The sequence below is a fragment of the Choloepus didactylus genome, chromosome 15, assembly GCF_015220235.1.
Source record: "Choloepus didactylus isolate mChoDid1 chromosome 15, mChoDid1.pri, whole genome shotgun sequence".
Lineage (NCBI taxonomy): Eukaryota > Metazoa > Chordata > Mammalia > Pilosa > Megalonychidae > Choloepus > Choloepus didactylus.
Window position 1 is genome coordinate 67,587,840 of NC_051321.1, and position 24,370 is coordinate 67,612,209.

The following is a 24,370-nucleotide window of genomic DNA, read 5'->3' on the forward strand; positions in this document are numbered from 1 at the left end:
TTTCTCCTTGATTTCTTGATTGGAGAGCCTCTAGGCATGGAATAAGTCTCCTTAGTGCTATTTAGCACCCCTCAGCTGCCTGAGAAAGGCCTGCTTCGGGGGTCCCAGTTCTCAGACATGACTGGTTTGGTGGCGGGGCAGGCAGTATTGAGTAGTTCTGGCTTAGATTCAGGTGCTAATTTCAAACGTTAATCTAGATTCAGGGAATCTAGTCAAACCAATTCTCTGGATCTTATTTTATTTTTCAAACCCAAAACCTCTAAAGTTTACAGTTTAAGAGCCTTCAGACTTGTGGATTTTTGTTTCTGTTTTTTCACCAATGATTTATATCTATCCAAAAACTCCAAATCCAGAATATGATTTGTGAACTGTGATAATAGGAGGAGGCCAGTTAGAGAAGAGAAGGCTCATAGCAACCAGAGTTTTGGGGTGTGGGGGTAGCCTGGGAGAGGGGCCACAGGCGTGTTGTGGGAAAAGCAGGTAAGAAAGAGTGAGAGTGAAAGGGAGGCAATTCAGGGGGATAGGGAAGAGGGAGAGGTGAAAGTTGAGAGGAGAAAGAGGAAATACAGAGAAGAGAATAAAGGAAAGGGGAAAGAGAGAGACAGAAAGGTTCCAGTAAGGTGGGGGTGTAAGATATGACGGAAAAGAAATAGAGAGGCAGAAGAGGTAATGCAGGGGAGGTGAGGTGGATGGAGGGTGGGACTGGGGTGGAGGTGGGGGTACAGAGGCCCCAAATTCCGGAGTCCTTTCCTCTGCCACGCATCTGCACAGCAGATAAATACAGAACAGCTGGGCTTTTTCTCTTCTTAATTGACTTCTTTGAATCTGTCCCCGCTTGACAAATCAGGCCACTTATTATTAGTGAAGACACGGATAAATATCACAGGCATTCATTTTACATCTGGGGCCCCTGATAATAGAAATCAACACACCAGCCCCTCTCCCCACTGCTCGCACACTCCCTCCCTGAGGCCCTCTTGGGTCCTGGCAGGAAACGGGATGTCTGGGCACTGTCCATGGCCTGGGTGGTGCTGAAAACACCTACCCAACCCTGCTCCTAGTGGAAAGTGGGTGTGCTGAAAGCCTCTACACTCCACCCCATTTCTGGCTCCAAGGGAAGCTGGGTGGCTGGGAGCTGTCCATAAACTGTGTACTTCTGAAAGCATCTACTGGCTCCAGAGGGAACAGCTTTCCCATGGCTGGGCGTGGCAGGAATGCCCCTTCCCCCACCATAGAACAGGATTATTCTGGCCTGGTGTGGACAGTGGCTTCAATTTAGAAGGCTTGGTCCTGGTTCTAAAAAAACCTGGCTGACTTTAAGCATGTCCCTTCCCCTCTTTGGGTCTTAGGTTTCCCAATTTTAAAATGAGGGGTGAAATTAGATGATCTCAGGATCTTCACAGTTCTAACACTTTCTGTTATCAAAAGCCATTAATGGATTCCTTTATAGAATCAAGTTCTAATTCCTAACCAAGCCTTGAAGGCTCTCTCTGATCCTTCTCTACTTCTGTACACAGCCTTCATTCCAGCTAGACAAGCCTTCTCCCCAGCTTGACACCTTCTTTCTCATCCCCAAGCCGTTGCCACCCCCATTGCCCTACCCCCTCCTCTAATTCTCTCCGTTCCTAAACTCTGAGAGAACAGACAGCCTGGGCCCCTCATTGAACAAGGCCTTAAACTCAGTGGCTTACCAGAGTTTCTCATGATCCTGTGAGTGGGTCTCTCTCAAGACTGGCAGTGAAGGCAGAGTTACTCCAAGGGGAGGTTTGCTCTGAGAGTGATTCATCCTGGGGCTCCTGCTCCATGCTGGCCTTGGTGGACAAAGCCACACTAAAATGGACATAGGGCTTTGCCTCATTTCACTACAGAGGGGCCAAGATGTACCAGGTGATGTGCACAAGCCTCCACCTCCCTGTTTGCCCAGATCCTTTGGGAGTTGGCCCATCACTCTCATTGTACAGTCTCAGCTTCAATTTTAGGGTCCTTGCAGGAAGCTTCCCTCCCCTCAGAGCCCTGACTGCTCCACGTAGAGATTCTTTCTTGGAGGATCCAACTTGATTATATTAATGGAGATGGGGAAGTTTCTTGACACATTGTTACAATACAGGTAAATTGCCTCTCCCCCTGCCCTTTGAAAACCAAGGGGCTGCCATGTTCCATCCGTCAGGGTGAACAGGAAGGTGGGAACCTGGTGACTCTCTTTTCTCCATTAAACTGTTGGGAAACTGAAGATGTGGCCCAGAGGTCGGTGTCACGTATGTCCTCTCCATCTTGGCTGGGGAGGCAGAACAGTTTCCTGGGGGTCTAGCAGAATCCTTGGGAAGAAGCTTCTCTCTCCTTCCTGGGCCCGTAATCAGCCAAGACACCAAGGAAGAGCTTGGCCTCTATTCTACCTACTCGATGTCCCAAAATGGATACCAGTTTTCAAGAAGGTATGGTTTGGAGGGAGAGAGCTGTGTTCACCATCTGATCCAGCTGTGTCTTACAAACCTGAGCCATGTGCTTGGTGACCTCGGGTCCTACGGAGGACATGGGTGACAGGGCACTTCCTGTCTCTCAGTTACAGGCATCTTCTCATAACCCTGGTGTTTCCCCGGAGGAACCTCAGAATACTGGAGACCAAGGGGCTTGGAGATGGTCTACATTCTAGATCAACTCCTTCATTTAAGGAAGGGAAAGCTGAGGGTCAGAAAGGGAACTCAGGAGGTCAAGGTCTCTTAGCTCCCGATCCAGTGCTCTTCCTCCCCCATGCCAAGTTGTCTACATTTTAAGAGCTGTGTGGAGGCTGCAGTAACCCCTCTATTGGCGGGACTTCAGGTGTGGTGACAAGCATTAAGGGAGCTGTTGGGATGTATCCTGAGGCTGGTGCCTCTTGCCTTGTGGAGAATGTCTTGATCTCAGGCAGAAGAACTGTACAAGGAGCAGAGATGTCAGGGAAGCCCTTTAGCCACTGTCCTCAGGGCTCTGAGCTCTGCCTGGCTGGTGGAGGTGGGAGGGCTTAATATGTCTTTGCACCAGGGGATGGATGACTGGGGAGGAGCTAATGAAGCTGTCTTCCCTCCGACACACCAAGACAGTGATGGATGGCTTGTGGGGAGAAGGCAGGTGTTGGCACATGGCCCATTGGGCAGGGTGGGGAATAGCGCGTCCCTCAATGTCACTGTGGGCCCCAGTGACTGTTGGGTCCCCAGGGAGGGAGTGTGAGGGCTCCAGGGTGCAGTGACAGGAACCCCAGGAGAGCCAATGCCTCCCGTAGTCCACTTTTTTGGTAACAGTCAGATGGAATGTCAAAGTTAGAAGGGATATAGCAACCATATGCTCCAGCCTGCTCCTTGTCCAAGTGGGGGATACAGGCCCAGAGAGGGCTGGTAGATTAACCAAGGTCACAGCGGGTTAGGGACAGAGAATCCTGAAGAGTTCCCAAGCAGTCTAGGAGGGGAAGAAAGAGTCGGACCTCGGGACACATCACTGTGTCACTGTGCTCACCTGCAGGGTGGGGGTGGGATATGACCCCAACTTCTTGCCTGGGACTCAAGGCCTTGATGCTCTGTCTGTACTTTCTCTTCCCCGAGCCACCCACCTACCTCCGCCAACCTCTGCGCCCTAGCTCAGTGCAGGTTGCCCCCCGCAGCCCCTCTTGCTCATCTGTCTGGGAATCTAAGGGAGGCCTCTGCTCAAGCATCCTTCAGTTGCCCATTCTTCATGGCTTCCCTGCACAAGGCCCCCACCTGAACGGTGTTCTGTCACCACACCACAGAGTAAATGCCTCCCCCCATTATTAATCAGGGGGACCCTCCCCCAAAGGACTTTCTTCTCTGTGGTAGCCATTCCAAAAGTTATTGGAAGTACTACAGCTTGAGATGCCCGGGGTCTGCTTTCCTGGTGTGTGGGGAGCCAGTCAGGCCAAAAGTGAGAGGGCTGGGAGAGGAAAGGTGAGCAAACCCTGGGCCTCTGTGCAAGCCCGAAGCAGTGTCCCCCCAAGCTGGCACTCAGTCTGGCCTGGGGTGGGCTGTGGGACTTAGCTAAGGGTCAGGGAAGCGAGCGGGCCCCAGAGGTGGCTGCTCCCTTCACACCTGTCAGGGGCTCCTAACTGGTCAAAGTGCCCTTGTGGTCATTCTCTCAGCTGGCGTGTGCACTCACAGTCCTGGGAGGAGTGCTGGGGATTGGTGACTCCATTCCCCAGGCGAACACACTGAGGTCCCGGGATGGAAATGTCTAGTCCAAGGTGGATAGGTGGGTTAGTGATCTTTGCTCATTTATTTGTATCATACATATTTATTGAGCACCTACTATGGCCAGGCCCTGTGCTATGTGCTGGGAGTATAAAGGTGAGCAAGACAGACACAGCCTTCAGAAGCCTTTCCTGGAACCCAGGGCCTGCACCACTGGGTCTCTGACCTCAGGAGGGACGTGGATTTACAGGAGCACTGTCTTGAGAGTCCACCCTTGAAGCTCAGTGTCTGGATTCCTGCCTCAGAGCTCTTCCTCCCAGCCACGGAGCTTTCTCCCAAACTAGCCTCTTTGACTCTGTGGGCTCTGACCCACCTTCTACTCTCTTCTGTGTAGCCATCGACCCCTCCCAGTGCCTGGTCTTCAGCTTCACACCTGCCAACACTTCCTCTTTTATCCACCCTTCACCATTAGCGGGAAATGAAATTGAAGAACAAAGCACCGACCCCACCCTCCAGCCCCATCTCCTGCTGCCCCAGGCAGATATAAGGTCTCCTGCCAACCTAGAATCATAGTTTCCTGGGTTTTGGGGAATGAAAGGGCCCTTGTCTGGGGGCCACTGTTGCCTTCTCCTCCCCACCTCACCTCCTCTTCCTCATCTTCAGCCCACCGAACTCAGATTTGTCTCCAAGGGTGGCATCATTATAAATATATCAGCTGTCTCAGGACTCCTGCCTCCACCCCCACCAGCCCATCCAGGCTCGATTACATCTGAGGCTGTCTAGGGTAATTAAGTGACATTAGGACACGTCCCCCACCGTAATGCAGTGTTCAAAGCCCTGGGCTCTTGCGTTCTGGGGGCCACCGTCGCTGCACCCAGGCCGGGTCTGCCTAATGCACGGCACTGTGATTGCAGCTAATTACTCCGCAGACAGGCCTCATTAGTGGCGGGTTTGGGCTGTAAGGGGATGGGGCGAGGGGAGGGGATAGGCTGCCTCTCTGCTTCCCCAGCCCACCCCATCCCAACCTGACTTCCCCTCTCCCTCCACAAAGGCCTGGCTTGCCTTGCTCTGCTCCTCAGTGGGAGGGATTAGGGTAGGGCGAGGGGATTCCCAGACATGTGCTCCTCTGGCTGAACAAGTCATAGACTGAGCTACAAGGACCTTCAAGAACTTTCCGACAGTTTTATTTAAGTAGTGGGAGCCAAGGCCCAGAGAGGGTGACTGACTTGCTCAAGGTCACACGCACGAGAGAAATGTGTCACCTTTCCCAACCTGCCAGGTTTGGAGAGGTGGGGTGGGCTGAATGGAAATGCAGAGGCAGGACCCATTTGGCTTCAGAGCTAGTACTAGAAAGGGCTCAGGAGGGCTCAAGAGAAGATCAGAATGACCTACAGTCTGCAGTGCTCCATGCTCTTCATTGTGACCCTTTTGCCCAGAATACTCTTCTCCTGAGGCCCTCCTTCTGCTCCCTTTCATCTGGCTAACTCCTTTCATCCTTCAGGCCTCACTTCCTCCAGGTGACCTTCATCCATGCCCCCATGACACCCTATACTTGGCACTCATCATTCTGTACTGTCAATGCCTAATGACCTGGCCACACCTCCCGTAACTATAACTCTCATATGAGGGGCAAGAACTCAGACTTTCTTGTTGGTCTTGATCTCCCCGGTGCCCAGATGGTGCCCAGCCCCGAGACGGCCTCTGACAAAAATTACAAGAATGAATAATTTAATGATAGATGGTTGCCTGACAAGTTTATTGGCCACGATGGCAAAGACTGTTTGCAATCCCCCATCCCTGAGCGTGTCTCTCTACTATCCAGTCTCCCTTGCAGTTAGGTTAAGCACATCCCTCATTCCAGCCGAGGGTGTGTGAACAGAAGTGACATGTTACTTCTGGGATAAAGAGAATAAGTCTCTGGGGTGGCTTCCCCAAATCCTCTTCCCCTGTCTGCAGCTGGATGAAGCTTCAAGGTGGTGGAGCCACAAGTTGGAAGGAGCCTGTTTTCCCAAGTCTCTGCATGGAGGAGAGATAACCAGAAAAGCTGACTGACATGGTTCAGATTTTACATCGGTGAGAAATAAGCTTCTATTGGGTAAAGCCACAAAGATTTTAGAGTTATTTGTTAGAGGAGCTAGTGAGAATTACTCTAACATAGAGGGGTTGAATCTGATGGGATGCAAATAGGAAATGATTTCATTTTTTCCAATCATTGTCTTGAAACTTGCTCCTCTCAAGCCTCCTTTCCCTGTCTCTTGGCAACATCTTGGACAGATTTCATAGCATTTGGTCCCTGTTGGTTAAAAGGCAAGAAGAGTTTCATTTTGGTAATTAGGACTCATGTTCAGGTCCAGTCTAGTTTCAACAAAAGTTCAATCTCACATCCAATTTAAAACATTTCTCTTCACCTCAGTGCAGGTCTGACACACGGCTTGGGGAACAAAAACAAAGAAAGAGTGTACTCTTGTACTTTCCTTTATTTCCACTTTCTTGCCTTCCTGTTGTTGGCTCCCCTAGGATCAGAGCAAGGGAGATGGGAGAGTAAGAGGAAAAGGGACCAAAAGTCTTAGGCACCTGGAATTGTTGTTATCCATTGTTGATGCCCTGAGTGTTGGGCTCCCAGATGCTGGCTTTTTGTGTAGAGCTTTGGTGGGTTTGTTGGAGATCTCACAATGACCAACACTCTGCACACACCCCCGATGGGGGCAGTGGAGCTCCGGACAGCATCCCCACCCCACCTCTATCATCTGCCCCCAGCGGCACATGCCAAGCTCATGGGAAACTGACAGCTCCTTGCAACAGCAAATGCTGAGGATGTAGGCTACTCCCCCAATGCCTTCACATCTTCCACGCCAGGGCGGGAACTTGATAGACCCAGGAGGTAACAAGTCCAAAAATGATTTAATGCCCTTTTCTTGGGGGCCCTGCTAAGGGAGGAAAGAAGCCCAACAAAGAAATGGGGCTTGGAATTCTTACAGCTACAGAATCACCACACTCAAGTTGAGGGGGATGTTTTGTGTCTCAGGAGTATTGCATTGGGATTTACTAACTTGGAGATTGGCCACATGGACAGACAAGAAGGAGATAAATTCAAGCAGCAGTCTGCACCCTTTGTAGGTCATGGACTCCTTGGAGAATCTAATGAAAGCATATCCCTTGAAAATTTTGCATATATAGGCAAATATTTCCATGAATTGTTAGGCCACCCTGAATCCCATCATGCCCCTCAGAAGGGTTCTTGATATCCCAGTTGATAACCTCTCAAAGTGTGACTCTCCCTGAAGTCTGAAGTCCTCAGCGTGGACTCCTTTGGGGACCCTGCCCCATGCCCCCTGCCTCTTGCTCAGGCCCCTCCTCTGATTCCCTGCATAGCAGCCCACCTGCTGAAGGTAACCTTCCCCAACACTTCACAACAACCCCTGCCTCCGTGGCTTTGCTTTATTTCACTTTCCTCCAGGGATGTCCTGTTCTCTGTGTCCCCACGGTACTGTCTGAGCCCAGCCCTCTCCTTGTCTCTTCCGGGAAGCCACCTGCGGAGGCAGCATTCTGAAGACGTTCCCCTGAGATGCCTGTTCCCTGGTTGGCCAATCAAACAGGAATCCAGGAACTGCTGTGACGGGCCTTTGCAGATGGAGTTAAGGTTACTCGTCAGCCGACCTTAAAATAGAGTTTCTGGGATTTTCCACGTGGGCCCATGTAATCACCTGGGCCCTTAAAAACAGCAGCAGAAGGCAGAAGAACCCATCAGAGAGAGGTGGTGGGAGAGGGAAGCAGCGGGGAGGTGGGCAGAGGGTGTGGTCAGAGAGTCAAAGCATGAGGGCTTGCCCCGTGGTTGCAGGCTTCGAAGACGGGGAAGACGCCATAAGCCAAGGACTGCGGGGGGCTGCTGGAAGCTGAGACCAGCCAGCATCCTCCATCCTGCCACCGCAGGGAACTGAGTCCGCTCACAACCTGAATGAGCTGGGAAGCAGGTTCATCTCCAGAGCCTCTGGAAAGGAACACGGCCCTGAGGACACCTTGATTTTGGCTCTCCGAAACCTGCAGGAGAGAAGCAGCAGAGCCTTCTTGTGCCCAGACTTCTGGCCTATAGACCGTGAGTTAAAAGTGGGTGTGGCTGTGTTGCTAAATTTGCGGTAATTTGTTGCAGCAAGTAGAAAACGAACACATCGTCTGTGCATTACGTAGGGCCACAGGTCTGTGGCCGTCTCCCTCCCGAGAGGTCTGCTTGCCCTCCACCTGACTCTCAGCCCGTGACTGCTGTGACGAGCGAGTGAGCACAAGTGAAGCTGTGTCAGTCCCGGGCCTAACCTTCCAGAGGTCCCTCGGAGCCTTGAGCTGTCAGGTGTGACATTTGACTGTGCAGTGACTGCCACCTGGAGAGGCCACGTGGAGAGAGGAGATTCCTGGCCAGTTCCAGCTCCCGGCCATTTAAGTCATCCTGGCTGAGGCCCAGACATCATGGAGCGGAGACACATCATCTCTATTGTACCCTGTCCAAATCCCTGATCCACAGTAATGTGATAAAATAAAAATCATCATCATAAATTGTTATTCTTAAGTCATTAAGTTTCAGGATGGTTTGGTTGTGCAAACTAGATACCTGGGCCACCATCCATGAGGGTTTCCACTCCCTGGGCTGTCTCTCTTCTTCCAACATCTGGAACTTCTAGTGCTGCACACGCTCGATTCCAAACTTGGATGCAAACGTGTGTGTAGCATGGAGGGTCATTTCTGGGGCTGGTGCATGTCCCCTCCCCTGAGCATCTGCCCTGTTGACAGTGGAGGCACTGGAAGCTTTGTCCCCACAGGGCCCGTGAGGCACAGCAGGGCTAAGCCACCGTCCTGAAGTCACCCCTGGAGGTTGGGATCTGTTAACCCTATGAAGCCTTCCCTGTGTCAGTGGTCGCTGGTCCAGAGCTCTTTCCACAAACCATCTGGTGGCCCCCTCTCTCCAGAGCCTTGGCTCTACCAGAAGGAATGCTGCACCTGCTGGTGGCAGATTCAAGAGCAGGAAGTCACTCTTCGCTCTGGCTGTTCCCAAGGACTGGGTTACCCTCATCCTCTCTCCCCTGCTCTCATCTCTCCTGGGGTCGCCTCATCTACCCCAGAGAACAGAGAAAAGGACTTTTCTCCATCAGCTCTGCCCCAACTCCTGAAGCTTGGCCAATTCTCCTAACCACACTTCAGGCTTCTCCCAGGAAGCAGTGGGCTGTTTTACGCAAACTGAGTAAATAGATTAAACCAAACCCCAAGACAACCACCAATATTTGTGATCGCATTAGTTTTGTGAAATTCTTTGTTTGCTTGCCCTGCATAGACTTCTTAAGGAAACTGAGGGCAGAGACCCTGCCTTAGACTTTTGGAGTCCCTGACAGTACCCAGAATGAGGCTGGGCCCTGAAAAAGTTTAATTGATGGAGCTCAGTCTGCATTTCTGAAAGGGGACTGTGCATGCAGACACACGTCAGAGCTGGGAGGGCCCTCACAAGTCCCCATTCTCGGGCTTTTAAACCCTCTTAGCAGGGACCCTTGGTGCATGTGAGGCCTTTCATAGACATTGCAGAGCTACTCAGCTTGTAGTTGGGGTGGGGGCCCAAACTGCTGCTCTTTCTGCCTTCCCATTATACCCACAGCTGCACCGAGGCAGCTCCAGGGAACCCTAGGGTCCAAAGAGCACAGGGTGAAACCCAGGGATTGAGCCACACCATGATTTTATAGCAGAGGAACTGAGGCTCTGAGAGGGACAGCAACTAGAAGCCCTTTGTGCCAGCCCTGGCACCTTCTTCCATATCCTGCTTCCCCACATTAGAATCCTAACTAATGTGGAAAGGGCCCAAGGGATTTTTAGGCCAACACCCCTGGAATACAGGGTTCCTTTTGGTAGGCCCTCTGACAAGTAGGACAGCATCAGCTTGCATGCCTCCAGGAATGGGCTGCTCACTACTCACGTTTAGTGGTGAGACTATTTGAATTCTTAGAATGCTCTATCTTAGGTGGAGCCCAAACACACCTTCCTGTAACATTTCGCCCTATATTTTACGGATCATGATGATCATTTATTGTGTATATGAAAGGGCAGGAATTCTATATCCCCCAACTACTGTCTGGCCCAGCTCCCTGGGAAGCAGGTCGGGCCCTTTTGGGGCGTGTGTGTGTGTGTAATTGTCACTCTCACGACCTCAGCTGCAATGTGGGATGCTGTTTCTTAGCAAGCCAAATCTGAGTATCCTTGGTTCTGTTCCCAGAGAGGGCAGAGGGCTGCCGTGGTAGGGGGGGCTCTGCTCGTGCCAGGACCAGGGCTTCCCCGGGGTAGCCAGGCCACTCTCCAGGCAGAGCCAGCCCACTAGGTAAGTTGGGGGGGCACTGAGGAGCAGATGAGGACTCCCTAGCTCACCTGACCACTGCCCCTTTGATCTCACCCTCATCGCTTCAGCCCTCCCCAGAGAGCACGCTCAGGCAGACAGCAGCACTGGGGAAGGAAGGGCATTGCTAGGGGGAGAGGGAGGCAACGCTGTGGACTGGAGAGGGAGAGAGCTTTGGGACTGTCCAGAGGCAGAGCTCAGCATCTCTCATCACTCACTATTTCCTAAGCCCTGGAGTGGGGATGGAGGGCAGAGCCATGTAAATGAAGGAACTCATCACTAGAGATTTGGCACACCCCCATGGAAAGATACTAATCCCACCAAGATGCAGTTTCATATTATAGGAGGAATAGGAGCTTGAAAATCTGAAGACCTTGGTTCAAATTTTGTTGCTGTGTATCCTTGGACAGGCTACTCAACCTCTCTGAGCCTCAGATTTCACATCTGTAAAATGGACTTAAACAGCCATCCCACCCACTGCAGAGGGAGGGTTACAAAATGGCGGTGGGGTGCATCGTGACCAGTGACACGAGCGTTGGTCCTTCCCATGGCACCAACTGTGGCCCTCCTTCCATGGCAGGCACCAAGGGCACTGCTGGGCCTCAGCGGTTGGTGATGACTGGAAGGAATCTTAAACATCATCTACTCCATCCTCCCTTCTCTCCTCTCAGGTTATAGATGAGAAAAGTATGTTCTAGAGAGGAGTCTGGTCTGAGGTAACTTGTGTGAGGTTGGGTGCGCCTCCCCCAGCTTGGGGCTGGCCTTGTCTTAGAGGAAGTGAACAATAGTGGTGGAAGCCGGAAGTCTCGAATTTTCATGTGTCTCTCCCCAGCCTAGCCTCAAGAGAAACCCACAGAGCTCACTTTGTGTTAGAACATTGTGTCCAGAAGCCCCCTGGGAAAGGGCAGCTTAGTTACAAGGAGGATACACAGAGGGGGCCTTAGCAGGAGCTGACTGATTGGATTAGGCTCCAAGGTTAAACAGGAGCCTTCCTGGGAGCTGCGAGGGACCGAGGGGATGCAGTGTCCCCGAGGGAGCAACAATGTAGTGAAGGACCCTAAACCCCCTCCTCAACTGCCCCATTCTGCCCCGGGTGGCTTGGGCTCTCAGAGACGTGGAGACCTGGAGCCCGGGGCCAGGAAGGAGGAGAGAAATCGCCATCCAAACCCAAGCACCCAGCCAGGAGCCGGCTCTGAGAGGGGAGGGTGGGATTTGGGGTGCGGCCGGACTAGGAGTCGGAGGCAGATGGGAGGCTCCTCTCAGCCAGAGGGAGGCCCGGCTGGGATTCCCGTGGAATGGGGTCTTCTCCCCATGCACCATGGCCTGTCCTGTCCCTTGGTGACCCCTGCATACACCCCCACCCTCAGCACACCGCCGGGGGTCTCTGCCTCCTCCCAGGGTCTCATTGCGGGGGCTGGGGGGGCCAGTCAGGCCAGGGGGCCGCACCCACGGGTTGCCCTCTCGCAGTGTCCGTCTCTCTCAAAGGCGATGACCAGGTGAGTAGCACACTCAGAAGACCACCCTGCCACACCCAGCCCAGGGAGACAGGGAGGGAGCTGCAGGGAAGGAGAGGGACCCTGAGTACCACACAGGGTCAGGGGGCCACGAGGCGAGCAGGAGAGAGAGGACGAAGGGAGGCCCCGAGAGAGAGAGTGACACAGAATCAAAGTAAAGACAGAGAGAGCAGGAAAGGCAGAGACAGACTGGAGAGAGCAGGGCGGAGAGACAAATAGAGGGGTGTGGGGAAGGGACCAGGAGAAGAGTGTCCAAGGAAAGGGGGCTGGGCTGGTGGGCGAGGACATGGCTGGAGATGGGAAGTCTGAGAGGGCCTTCTGCAAACTGAAAGTTTGCAGTGTGGCTTTGCTCAGGGCCGCTGAGCCTCCCTGGCTCTCAGATCACCCTCCCTGGTCCTTCCTGGTCTGCTGGGGACCGTGAGGGGAACGGAGTGGTCCTGGGCTGGTGTAGCCCCTGCCGGGCAGGGCTGGAGAATAGGGAGATCGGGAGGGAGGCCCAAGGGGCGGCGGGGGATGGCGATCTGCTATTGCCCAGGGTCTCTTTCCTTGAAAGGAGCCACAGGTATGCTCCTTCCCACCTATAGCCTCAGTTCACTTTCATGGTTTGGTTGTGAGTATGTGTATGTGTGTGTGTACTTGCACTCAGGGCTGATGAGTTGTATATACATACATGCCCGGGTGTGTTTTTGTGACCAGGAGTGTGTAGATGAGGGTGTGCTGTGTGTCTGTGTGTGTGCCTGCATGTGCCTTTGGGTTAAATGAGTGTGTATTATGTGACTGTGGGTAAGCCAGGTGATCATGGATGTGCACGGGGATGGGGTGTGTGTGTGCAGGTGTGTGTTTACACACGTGTGTATCTGTGCAGCTGCTGGAGGATCCACTGCATTCGGCTCCCTGGAGGCCCCCTTGGGCCAGCTGGAGCTATGGGCCTGGGCATGGGGCTGCATCTGTCACATCACAGGCCCGTCAGGCCCTTGTGAAATAAGTAAATGCTTGAGGAGGTAGTGGGGTGGGATGCTGGTCAGGAAGCAGTCATGGGCTAGTGCCTGGCATCTTCCAGTTCGCCCAGCCCTTCCCCTGGGTCCTCTTGGAGGCTTTCACCAAACCCCATCGTACTGATGAGGAGACACAGGCTCACTTGTCCAGCATCCCCCAGGCTGGGGCAGAGCTGGGACTAGGAGGCAGCCTCCTGGCTCTGAGCCTGTACAGACCCCCGGCTCCCTCCTTGCCTGCTCTGGTTGCAGACTGCTGCTGTGCGGACCCGTTGATGTTGTGGATTATAAGTGTTATTTGACTTGGGGGGAGAGCAGCTGTGGGCAGTCCGCGTCGCCAGGGAAACCACACTGAGCGTTCTCTTTCCCCTCTCCATCCCCGCTCTCACCTGTTCCACGCCCACCTTGCTTCCCCTGCACTCCAGGCCCCGGGGGCTCGCTGGGCCCCTCTGTGGTGGTCCCTTCCCTCCCTGGGCCTCAGTTTCCTTGTCTGTAGATGGGGGTAGTGCTGAAGGCTAAGTGGAGTAACAAATGCAGGATGGCGGCCTGTCGGGGGTGCTCAGTAAACATTGGCTTAGAGGGAGCCCAAGGCTCTTTCCCCGGTAGCAGGGGCTGGGGGAGACGGGGGGAGGTCACCACCCCACACGCAGCTCACTTTCATCGCCTCTCCCAAGGTCCACAGAAGCCCTGGGAAATCAGCTCCAATCCTGGTATTTCCCAGCCATTCCACTTTCTGAATCCCAGCATCCCCAGGTCTTTCTGGAGCCTGCGGGTCCTCCTGTCCATTCTGCCCACTCTCCAGCCTTTAGTGACTGTGCTGGTTTGGATGCATTGTGTCCCCCAAAACGCCATGTTCTCTGATGCAATCTTGGGGCAGATGTATTAGTGTTGATTAGATTGGAATTCTTTGATCGAGTGTTTCCATGGAGATGTGACTCAATCAAGTGAGTGAAACATTTGATTGGGTAATTTCCATGGGGGTGTTACCCCGCCCATTCAGGGTGGGTGTTCATTGGATCACTGGAGCCGTATAAAGGAGTTCACAGACACGAAGGACCTCAGACATTTTGGAGAGCAACTGAGAGAGACATTTTGAAGATGGCTATTGAAAGCAGATTTTTGCTCCAGAGAAGCTAAGAGAGGACAAACACCCCAGAAGAACATTTTGAAGAATGCACAGGAACTGAGAGAGGAACTAGAACACAACCCAGGATCAGCAGATGCCAGCCACGTGCCTTCCCAGCTTAGAGAGGTTTTCCAGACGCCATTGGCCATCCTCCAGTGAAGGTACCCGATTGTTGATGTCTTACCTTGGATACTTTATGGCCTTAAGACTGTAACTGTGTAACCAAATAAACCCCCTTTATAAAAGCCATTCCATTTCTGGTATTTTGTTTAATGGCAGCTTTAGCAAACCAGAACAGTGACCCCGCACCTAAGTCCCCAAGGGCAGAGGGGTGCCTGTCCTGCAGGATGTGTTACTTTCCAAGGTGTCACTGTAGGGAATGGGTGGCCTTGGTCAGCCCTTCCCTTCTTGAGGACTCAGTTTCCCCATCTGTAAAATGGTGGGGTTGCTCCTTCTAACTCTTAGACCCCACGTGCCCCTGTGGCTCTTCTGGAACGCCACCTGGCTTTCATTCAGGTCCTCTGGCCTTAGAGCCCCATTTCCCTCTCGGGGGAGCATCTCCAGCCCCACAGCCTCTCCAGCCATCACAGGGCTGGAGACAGAGGTCTGGGTTTGAATCCTGCCTTGTGGAGCCCTCTGAGGCTCACTTGCTTCATCTTTCAAGTAGGGGCGACTGTGTTCACTCTGCCGACTCCACCGATCAAGCAAGGCGAGGGTGTGGCAGCACTGTGTAGACTATAAAGTGCCACAGAAAAGCAGTAGGTTATTAACTGGAGGTTAAGTGGAGGGGTAGGGTGGAAGATGCCTGCATTCAAGTGTGGCTCTTCACCCCCAGCCAGGTGCCCCCTGGGCAGCCTCTCTTCAGAACACGGGGAAGTAGCAGTTACCCACCTTGGAGCTGAGGGAGTTACTCTTCAGAGAGCAAACAGACCTGGGCCTGGCTCAGCCAGCACCAGGGACTGCCAGCTGGATTCTCTGTTCTGGCATCTGTCCCGGCCCCCTCATGCCCATCTCGCTTCCACTCTTACTCCTATTTGACCTTCAACACCCCACAGGGCAGTGCCCCACAGTCCTTCCTACCCTCCTCTCTCTGCTCCCTCATCCAGGCTCTGCACCTGTTTTCAAGTGGTGACTTCCGTCCCCTTCCTGGTTGCCTAGAGCCAAACCATTATGGGTACAACAGGCATTTATTGAGCACCTACTGTGTACCAGGTCCTGTTCTAGGCACTGAGGGTACAGCAGTGAGCAAGAGGGATCCAGCCCTCTTGGAGCTGAACTTGGGGTGGATCAGCACGGGAGGGGCGAGGAGCCAAGGATGCCTTCCCGAGGCCCACACCCCCGAGAGCCAGGGAGACCCCAGCGGGCAGAGACACTTTCCCTAAGGGTTTCCCGCTCTGGTCTGCACAGCCCTGGGGACAATGACCATGGACAGTGGGGACTGAGCTGAGGGATTCCAGGACTCCCATTCCAACCCAGTTGTTTTTTATGTCAGAATTCTGCTGAACGTTTCATTGAACAAACTCTACTCTGGTAGGAGGTTTGAAAAGAACTGCTCAAGGTACAGACGGGAAAATAGAGACCCAGAGGGACTTGCTCAAAATCACATCCTAGCATGCGAGCCATCTGACTCGCAGTCTAGTTCTCTTCCACAGCATCCCCAGGCCCTCCCAGGCACCCCTTGGGCCCACTACCTGACCCCAAGCTCTGAGCTGCTCTAGTCCAGCGTCCTGGAGCTGCCCATCAAGGATAGGTCAGCCCCGAGCCCCCAGATCCTAGTGGACACCTTCCCCCCAGCTACCTTAGACCGTCGATTAATAACGACATATTCGAGACGAGAGCCCAAATTAATTTCTGAATTGCGCCATTAGTGAATAATTAATTTCTTTGCTCTGGGAAATGAAGATATCCCTGACGAGCATGTTATCTAAATCTATAAAAGAGGAGAAACGCTGAACAGGGAACTCCATTAATGCAAACATTGATTTTCTTCCCATTTCCCCCTCTCTTGTGTGAGGACTTTTCCCCTCTCCCCATCCCCCCACTTTCTTTTGGGTAGCAGTTATTTTTCCAAGAAGGGTGGGGGCCCTTGGAGAGGGGGAGGGCTGCCTCTCGATACTTTTGTCAGTAATCAAAAGATCGCGTGTGCTCACTGCGGCCAAATAATGTCCTTACTGGATGCTGTTAAGGACACGGTTGCCATGGAAACACAGGCTCTCGACCCTCCAGGTTTGGGTGCCAGGCCTGGAACATGCATTCTTCCACAAGCTGCCGGGAGGGGAGAGGCGGCTGAGCTCGGAGGCCGTGCTGTGATCTCCCGAAGCGGCTGCCTCCTTTAGAAAGGCTTCCAAGATGAACCCCTCTGCGTCTCAGCCACTGTCCCCCTGCCTCCACTCCCACTCGTGGTTGCCCTGTTTCCCAGCCACACTGTCTCCAGGCCTCCCCACACCAACCTCATTCTCACCCCTCCTGGACTGTCTGGGTTTTGGTCCCTGCCCTAGCACTTCCTGTCTGTGTGATTCCAGTCAAGTTACTTAGCCTTTCTGTGCCCCATCTCCTCTTCTCTAAAAGGGGGGTAATAGTTGTCCCTTTTGCTTAGGGTGATTATGAGAAAGTAATGAGATAATGCATATAAAGTGCTTAGCACAGTATCTGGCCCAAGGGCCCAGAGGCGACGGGCACCTGCTGCTGCAGCCCCAGCAGGTCTGGGTTGGGCCCAGAAGTCCCTTCATTAGTTCATAGATTCCAGACCCCCAAACACAACCGTGTGCTGGCCCCTGCTCTGAAGTCAGAAACAAAGGGGCGAAAGGAGAGGAAAAGCCCACCCTCCCCCTCCCTGGCTCTAAACCCCAGCTCTGGTGAGAAGCCGTGACACAGTTAGTGCCCTGGGAGAGAGGCTGGCAGTGGCCTCAGGCCATGACCTCCTGGGGCTCCCTGTGCACTCCACCCCCCACCCCCCAGGCCCTGACCCAGAGGCTAGCTTTGCCCAAGCCCCGGCCCTGCCCCCAGCTCGGCAGCACTTTTTGGACAAGGAGGTTCAGCCGTATGCTGGCCCGGGACGTTTCATCATCTGGCCACTGACAAACATGCCTCCCCCGAGGGCTGCCCACGGGCGCTCATCGTCCAGAGGGCCACTTGCTGCTATTTGGAACCTCAGACTCCTCATCTGTAAAACGGGTAAAGTAATCCCCACCCAGCTTTTTGTTGGATCAAACTTACAATGCGTGAGAAAGGGCTTTGCAAACCCTAGAGTGGTGTGTACCTTGAGAGGTGGGTCCCACCTGGTGATTCCCAAAGCACACGTCTGTGAAGTCAGACCTGAACCATGCTGGTTTTCTTTTTAAACCCTCAGCTTTCTCTGACAGTGGTCAAGTTCCTAGGAAAATAACGGAACTCCCCCCACTCGACCTGTGAGGACAGAGATGTCACTCTCAGAGCTGAGGAAGCCTCAGCTGCCGTCTTGGCTCTGCCCCTGGTCTGCTGGGTGACTTTGGGCCAGGTGCCTCGGTTTTCCCGTCTGTAGACGGCATGTTCACGAGAGGAGCTGGGTAAAGGATGAGGTTACTTGTTTGCACAACCAAGATAAACGAGACACACAAGCAAGTGCTCCTGGGCTTGTGGGGACCCTGGCCAAGTTACCTGATCTCTCTGTGCCTCAGTTTCCTTCTTGGCCAATGGCATGGTGATATCTATCTTATAAGCTGTGAGGTTTAGCAAAGTATCTGATGCGCCTGGCTCATAGCGGGGACTTGGCAAGTGGTAATTGTTATTATTTTCACACTGACAAGGTTAAAGCATTACCTAAGGCAGGCACATCGTTTTCATTTCTCACGCAGCCCTTGGGGGCTGATTTGAGTTTGGTGCTCCTGATTGGAAGCGCAGAACTTCTGGGTCCTGAACCTGGCCTTGATCCTTAGGTTTCATCATCAGGTCCTACTTCCCCAGCCCCAGTTGAGGGGAAGGGGCTGGAGTTCACCGTGATGAGGCAGGGAGAGAATGTGGGGGCTCTGGGCTTGACGTTCCTTTCTTTCCAACCCTGGAACAGTCTTCCCCAGGAAACCATTGCCTAGCCTAAGAGCAGGCACGAGCCAAGTGAGTCCACTCCTCTGGGTCTGTTGTCTGTTTTCTTTGTTGCAGGTGCTGGAACCGAGATCCAGGAGCAGGCGCTGGCCTCTGGGACAGTGCTTCCCCAGGGATTCGGGGGTTTTGGCAATTCCCCAGGGGAATTCAGCAGTATCCCTGACACGTTCTCAGACCCTCACAAAGCCCCTCCCAGAGTGGGATGGGCCGGTGACCTCTTGTCTGCCTCAAGGTGTGTGTGCCCCAAGGGGTGGGAACCGACCAAGTTGGTATCGAGGGGCTTTGTAGGGCAGTGTGGGTCTCAGGCCCCAGCACTGGTGCTAGGAGGAGGCGGTGCTGGTCGAGGGGGGTCACAGAATTGGGGAATCTCAGCGACCGCACTGCTCTCCCTGGGGGAGCAGAAGGCTGATGCCAGGTTAGGATGGGGGCAGGCGTGGCACAGAGGCCCTGGATGGGCTGGAGTGGTGGAGGGGAGAGAGCCCGGGCTCCTGTGGTTTGATCGTGGCTCCTGTAAATCTTAGCTGTGGGACCTTGGGCAAGTCACTCAAACTTTGCACCTCAGAGCCCTCATCTGTCAATTGGGGCAAGTTGCAACTAGATCATAGGGCTATGGTGAGGGTTGAATGGAGTCATGTGTGTGACACACCTAGCACAGTTCCCCGCATACAGCAACTGCTCACTAAACAATAGCAGCTTTAATCCTTAGAGAGAAATTGTGTGATCCTAAAAGAAATGAGTCTCGTAAGATCATTCAGGCCAGTGCTTGGCACAAAAGGTAAAAACCTTTTGGTTTGAAAGGATAAACTAGGCTTGGGCCCCTGCAAACCCAGGTGGGAAGGAGGTCGGGAGGTCGGTGGGCAGGGGTGGCAGAGGGAGGCCATTGACAGGGGGGATGGGGCTTGCGTGGCCATTCCTCAGGCGAGCAGGGCCTTCTGGCCTCCAGTGTGCCCAGGTTCTAGGTAGGGAAGGCATCTTCTGCTGGCCGGGCTGGGGCAGGTCAGCCGTTGTCTGGGGCCAGGGCTGGGGAGGATTGCAAAGAGGCCCAGGGAAATTGGGGGTTGTCAGGGAAATGTTCTGCATCTTGATTGTTGTTTTGACCTTTGTTAAACTCATCAACTGTCCTCTTAAAATATCCACTTTCTTGGATGTAGATTATATTTCAATAAAGTTGATTAGCATAAAAGGGAAGGGAACCATTGTGGCTGAGCATCTACAGAGGTCCAGGCACTTTAGGGTGCTTTCAAATACATCATGGTTGAGGCTATCGTTTTACAGCTGAGGAAACTGAGGCACACAGCTGGAAAGGGTGGAGGTGAAACTCAAACCTCAGTCTTTCCTGACATGAGATCATCTTTCTCCATCACGGTCCTCATTCAAACTCAAAACATCTTCACTTTAGAGGAGGGGCAGGGAGGAGAAATTAAATTTTAGGATCCTCATGCTAACTTTCACCTCAGATGTATAAACAGGAGTGACAAAATATTATCCTCCCCAAACACCTGTGGCATGTCCCGACAGTGAGACCAACAGGGCAGAGAAGGGAAGGGGAAGGGGAATTGGCAAGGAACGAGGGAAGTGGAACCCCAATTTTCTTGTGGAAACTTGGGGCAGACTCTGTCCGCTCTGGGACTCAGTTTCCCTGTCTTTAAAATGGCATTCTCCATCCTTCATCTCTGGCCCTGCCTTCTCTCTTCCACAGTGGCCCCCTCTACTCCCTTACTCATTGATGTGTCAGAGACAAAGGAGGAGGGATGGGGAGGAGGGAAGAGGCCCTTCTTCCCTGAGGCAGACGATGTTTCTCAGTGCCCAGGGCGTAGGCCTAAGGCTGACAGTGAGAGGGTGAGAGAGCACCTGACCCGGGGTACTGACTGGTGCCTGTGATTGGGTCATGAAATCACAGACCAGATGCTTTTTGGAGAGGTAGGCAGCGGGGGAGCAATTCTCTGGGGGTGGGAGACCATCAAGTCTTCTAACTGAGACTTCTGACCAGGGCTGAAATCTCTTTGATAACATGCCAGATAAGCCTCTGCTTGATCACCTCTAGTGATGGGGAGCTCACTCCTTCGTGAAGTAGCATGTTCTGTATGAGATAGATCCAATGGATAAATAGGTCTTCCTTGCAGTGTCGGTTAGGTTCCCAGCAAGAAACAGACAGCCCTTGAAGAGGGTTTAATGAAGGGACTATTTGCAAGGGTGCATGTGAACTGAAGGGGTAGGGCATGCCCAAGGGCTTGTACCATCAAGAGTGCCAGAGGTTTATGTTTCTTTGTAGACAATGGGTAGCCATGACAGGTTTTTGAGTAAGGGAGTGCTGTAATTAAGATTGTGCTTTATAAAGATCACTGTTGATTGCACAAAGGGGAGACTGTTGGGGAGCAGGAGTGGGGGCCAGAGGAGGTGAGGCTGGAGGCAGGGAGACCATCAGGAGGCTGTTCCAGTAGTCAGGTGAGGGAAGGACTGTGGCTGCAGTGGTGGATGAGGAGGAGGGGATGGGTATGAGAGCTCCAGAGTTGTTGAAGGACTTTGGAGAGAAATTCCATCTAGGGAAGGGGGTTAGGGTTGGGGCTGCACGTGTGGAAGAAGGCCAGATCCATACTGGAAATGTGAGTTGGGAGTGTAAAAACAAAACTCACTATGGCTAAGAGATTTAAAATGGAGCTGGGAAGTCATTCTGGAGGTTACTCTTACTTAAATCTCAGCCAGATATCACAAACCTCCAAAGTATGCAAAGCCTCAAGCAACAGCGTGCCTCAAAACCCCATGGACATCAAGACACCAGACACAAGCCACAAGACGAGGAGCTCTGTAAACTACCTAACCCCAAGGACATTTGTAACACCCTGGATAGCCACCAATTACAACAACTTATGTAATCTTTTTCTTGTTCTTGCCTGGAAGGGCCAAGACGGATCACGATTTGGGTTGCTACCTGAGTCTGCACTCACCAAATTGCAATTCTAAGACCCCCCCCAAGTACACGCCTTTGTTGCCTGCAGCTTGGTTTGTTATTTCTCGATTGACAGGAGAGAGAAGTGGGCTTTCTGGGGGCAGGCCAGGGGGACCCAAGGAGGACCCTCTCACAGTTCAGGCCGACCTCCTGCTCTCACCCTCGGACCTGACCCGCTCGCCAGTACTGGGCAGGGAAGTGTGCCCTGGGAGGGTTGACCCTGTGCAGGACCGGAGCCAACTCACATCAGCTCATAGGAGCCCACCGTGCACTCTGCGTTCATTGATGTTTCACACTGGCAGCTTGAAATCAGCCATGCTGGGGGTATTTACACCACGGAAATTGGCAAACACTACAAACCAGGGCTTTTTTCTCTTCCTGGAGAGCAGGATGTTAAATATTCCTCCCCTGAGCCCTGAGTGCAGGAGCAGCTGTGTGGCACCTCCTGCCCCTGGGTTGCTTGCCAGGCGGACATGTGCCCCACCGAGGCTGGACAGACAGAGTTGTGCTGGCTGCTGCCTGAAACAAACAATTTCTGGGGAGGCTGGTTTGTATGTCAGGAAAGATGGACATTTCCCTGGCACCTCTACAGGATTTGGGACTGCCCCAGGGCAGTTGGCCTTTGGATGGCTGGAGGAAGTTTGTTTGTTTGTGTGTGTGTGTGTGTATGTGTGTGTGTGTGTGTGTGTGTGTGTGTGTGTTACGTCTCTTTTAACATTTGGAAAAAGAAAGCCTCAGAGGTCAGGGGACTTGCCTGACATCACACAGTGGCATTCAATTCAGTTTTTTAAAACCATCCCCCAGCTTAAGAAATAGTACATTGCCTCAGATGCAGCCCCCCTGCCTCCTCCCCAATATTCCACCCACCCCCAATGGGTAGGACCACTTAATGCAGTTGGGATCCAACAGATAGTTGCTGGGTCCCTGTGGTGTGTGGGTTCCTGAATGAGGCTCCCTGGACTGGATAAAACTTCCTCTTCTCCTTTGAGAAGACTGGGGTTTTATGTGGGGGATGGGGGGAAGTAGACAGATTCTGCAAAAATCAGGCCAGCTGTGGAGATGTCAGCAGAGAGGAAAGAGTTAGAGCCTTGGAGGTTCACAGTGCGGGGGAGGCCGGTCTCTGGGGAAATGGGGAAGTCGGGAGGAAGTGGCATGTGAAGGGCTTGGGGATTTGAAGAGATGGAGGGAGGGGCCTCCAGACAGGAACTGCAAAGGCAAAGGGGTGGAGGAGGTAACACAAGCAGATCTGGAGAAGTGAGCCCTGCTGTTTGGCTAGAGCCCTGAGTCTGGGGGGGCGCCTCAGCGGGTGGTGGTTAGGACCCCATCACTGGTCGCCAAGGCCTTCAGCACAGAGAGGCAGGGGTTTGGACTTCTGTCCTCGGGCCCTGGAGGACCACCAAAGGCCCCCAGCAGGTGGTTGTGTGTGTGTGTGGGGGTGCTGAATCAGAGGGGCAGCAGCAAGGGTGTCATAATGGGTGGACTTGGGAGAGGAGGGGAGAAACAAGAGTGAATGGAGGGCGATCCCACAGAGCTTGGACCTCCTAGGAAGCCTCTGCCTGGGGTGAGAGCCTCACCGTACAAATCTCCCCTTCAGAGCCCCTCCTCTGCTGGGGGCACCTGAGCCTGTGGGTCTGAGTGGACCTAGGAGGCTGGACCCTGGACAGAGGAGCAGGACCCAGGCCACCCCTCCCACTCCAAGGCCTAGGGTCCCTACGGGGCTGTAGGCTTCCTCTGATGTCCCATTCAACCTTCAGTATGGGATTCCTTTAATCTTCACCCCTTCCCCAAGGGAGCAAGTAGGGTAAACTGAGGCAGAGACCACAGGGTAAGAGTCTGAGGAATTTGCCCTGGAATCAGAAGCCAGGTCCCAGTTCTCCTTGACCTTCCCACCAGGCTCAGGGCCTCTTGTATGGGGAAAAGAAGAAGGAAGTCGGGAAAAGTGAGCAGAGAGATAAGACCCCCTCCTCCCAGGCAGCTTTGTGAAGGGCCCTGCCCCCCACTCCATCTGTTGCTCCAGCACCCCCAGGCCTAAGATCTCTCTCCCTCCCGGCAGCACAATCTTTATCTCAGTAAGAACCCAGGCTGAAGATGCAAATTCCCCTGGTGGGTGGGAGGCATTGGGAGCTTGCATTCAGAATCAGGAGGCTGGGCCTGGTTCCAGCTCCTCTCCCTGCCTTGCTGGGTGACCTCACCAGGCCTCAGGTTCCTGGCAATTTACAGGGGGCAGCACAAGCCATCCCCGAGGCCCTGCCTGCCCTGACCCCTGGCCCGTCCCGCAGTCCCTGCCCAGGGGCCTCCCTCTCAGGGTGGGCTGCGGGATGATTAAAGGGGATGATGGATGGCAAGAGGCCTGGAGAAGTTCAGAGCGCCAGAAGAGTGTGAGGGGAAATTAGCAGTCACCCCTCTATTTAGCACGCAACCTGCAGCCCCACCATTTATCACAGGCGTTATCATTAGCGACGTTAGTAACGATGCTGACACCACCATCCGCTGCTTGCACCATGCTTTTGTTTTCATTGGAAACACACATCCTCCATGCTCCTGGCCCCTCTCTGTGAGCACAAGTTTGTACATCCTGATGTGCAAACGGGTAAACCGAGGCAGGGATCTGCTGTGTGATTGATTAGCCAAGGTCAGCCAGTGAGAGAAAGATGGGGGCCTGGCTCTGCCAGTTCCCAGCCCAGTAGTTCTACCCCAGACCAGGCTGCCCACCCTCTCACCCACCCTCCTAATTTGTGCTTAGATATGTGTTTGTTATTTGGTAGTTCACTAATGCCTCTCTCCTCTAGAGTATAAGCTCCGTGAGGGCTAATGGCCTCTCTCTTGCTTTGAGCACAGTATCCAGCACAAAGTAGACCCTCATTTGGTCAGTCAATGAATGAATGTGGCCTATCTTATTACCCCTGTACTTCAGCATGGAAACTGAGGCCTAATGAGGGGATAGCACTTGGCCAAACTCCCACTTCATAGAACCAGAAAATCACAGTGCTTGTGCCACTTGGCTCCACCCCCACAGTTGCCTGTCTCTCTTACATACTCCCAACGACAGGGTGTTCACTCCCTAAAGGGCAACAGGGGAAGCCCGTGGAAGCCCCAATGTTGTTCCTGACATTAGTCGTTGAGGTTCAAATGTCCCTAAAGTTCTTCTGTGCCTTGTGCCTGCCTCTGGCTGCCCGCAAGT

At 53.3% G+C, this 24,370-nt stretch overlaps 1 long non-coding RNA gene across 6 annotated transcripts in view; it reads left to right on the forward strand.

Moving 5' to 3' along the window:
- The window catches only part of LOC119510150, a 79,713-nt gene extending 71,014 nt beyond the window's left edge, over window positions 1-8,699 (forward strand). For all 6 annotated transcript variants that reach the window (XR_005211829.1, XR_005211834.1, XR_005211833.1 and 3 more), the window contains 3 exons: window positions 6,129-6,245; window positions 7,630-7,812; window positions 8,011-8,699. This is a non-coding gene — a long non-coding RNA (uncharacterized LOC119510150). The remainder of the gene's footprint in view (window positions 1-6,128; window positions 6,246-7,629; window positions 7,813-8,010) is intronic.
- Window positions 8,700-24,370: the final 15,671 nt, after the last annotated feature.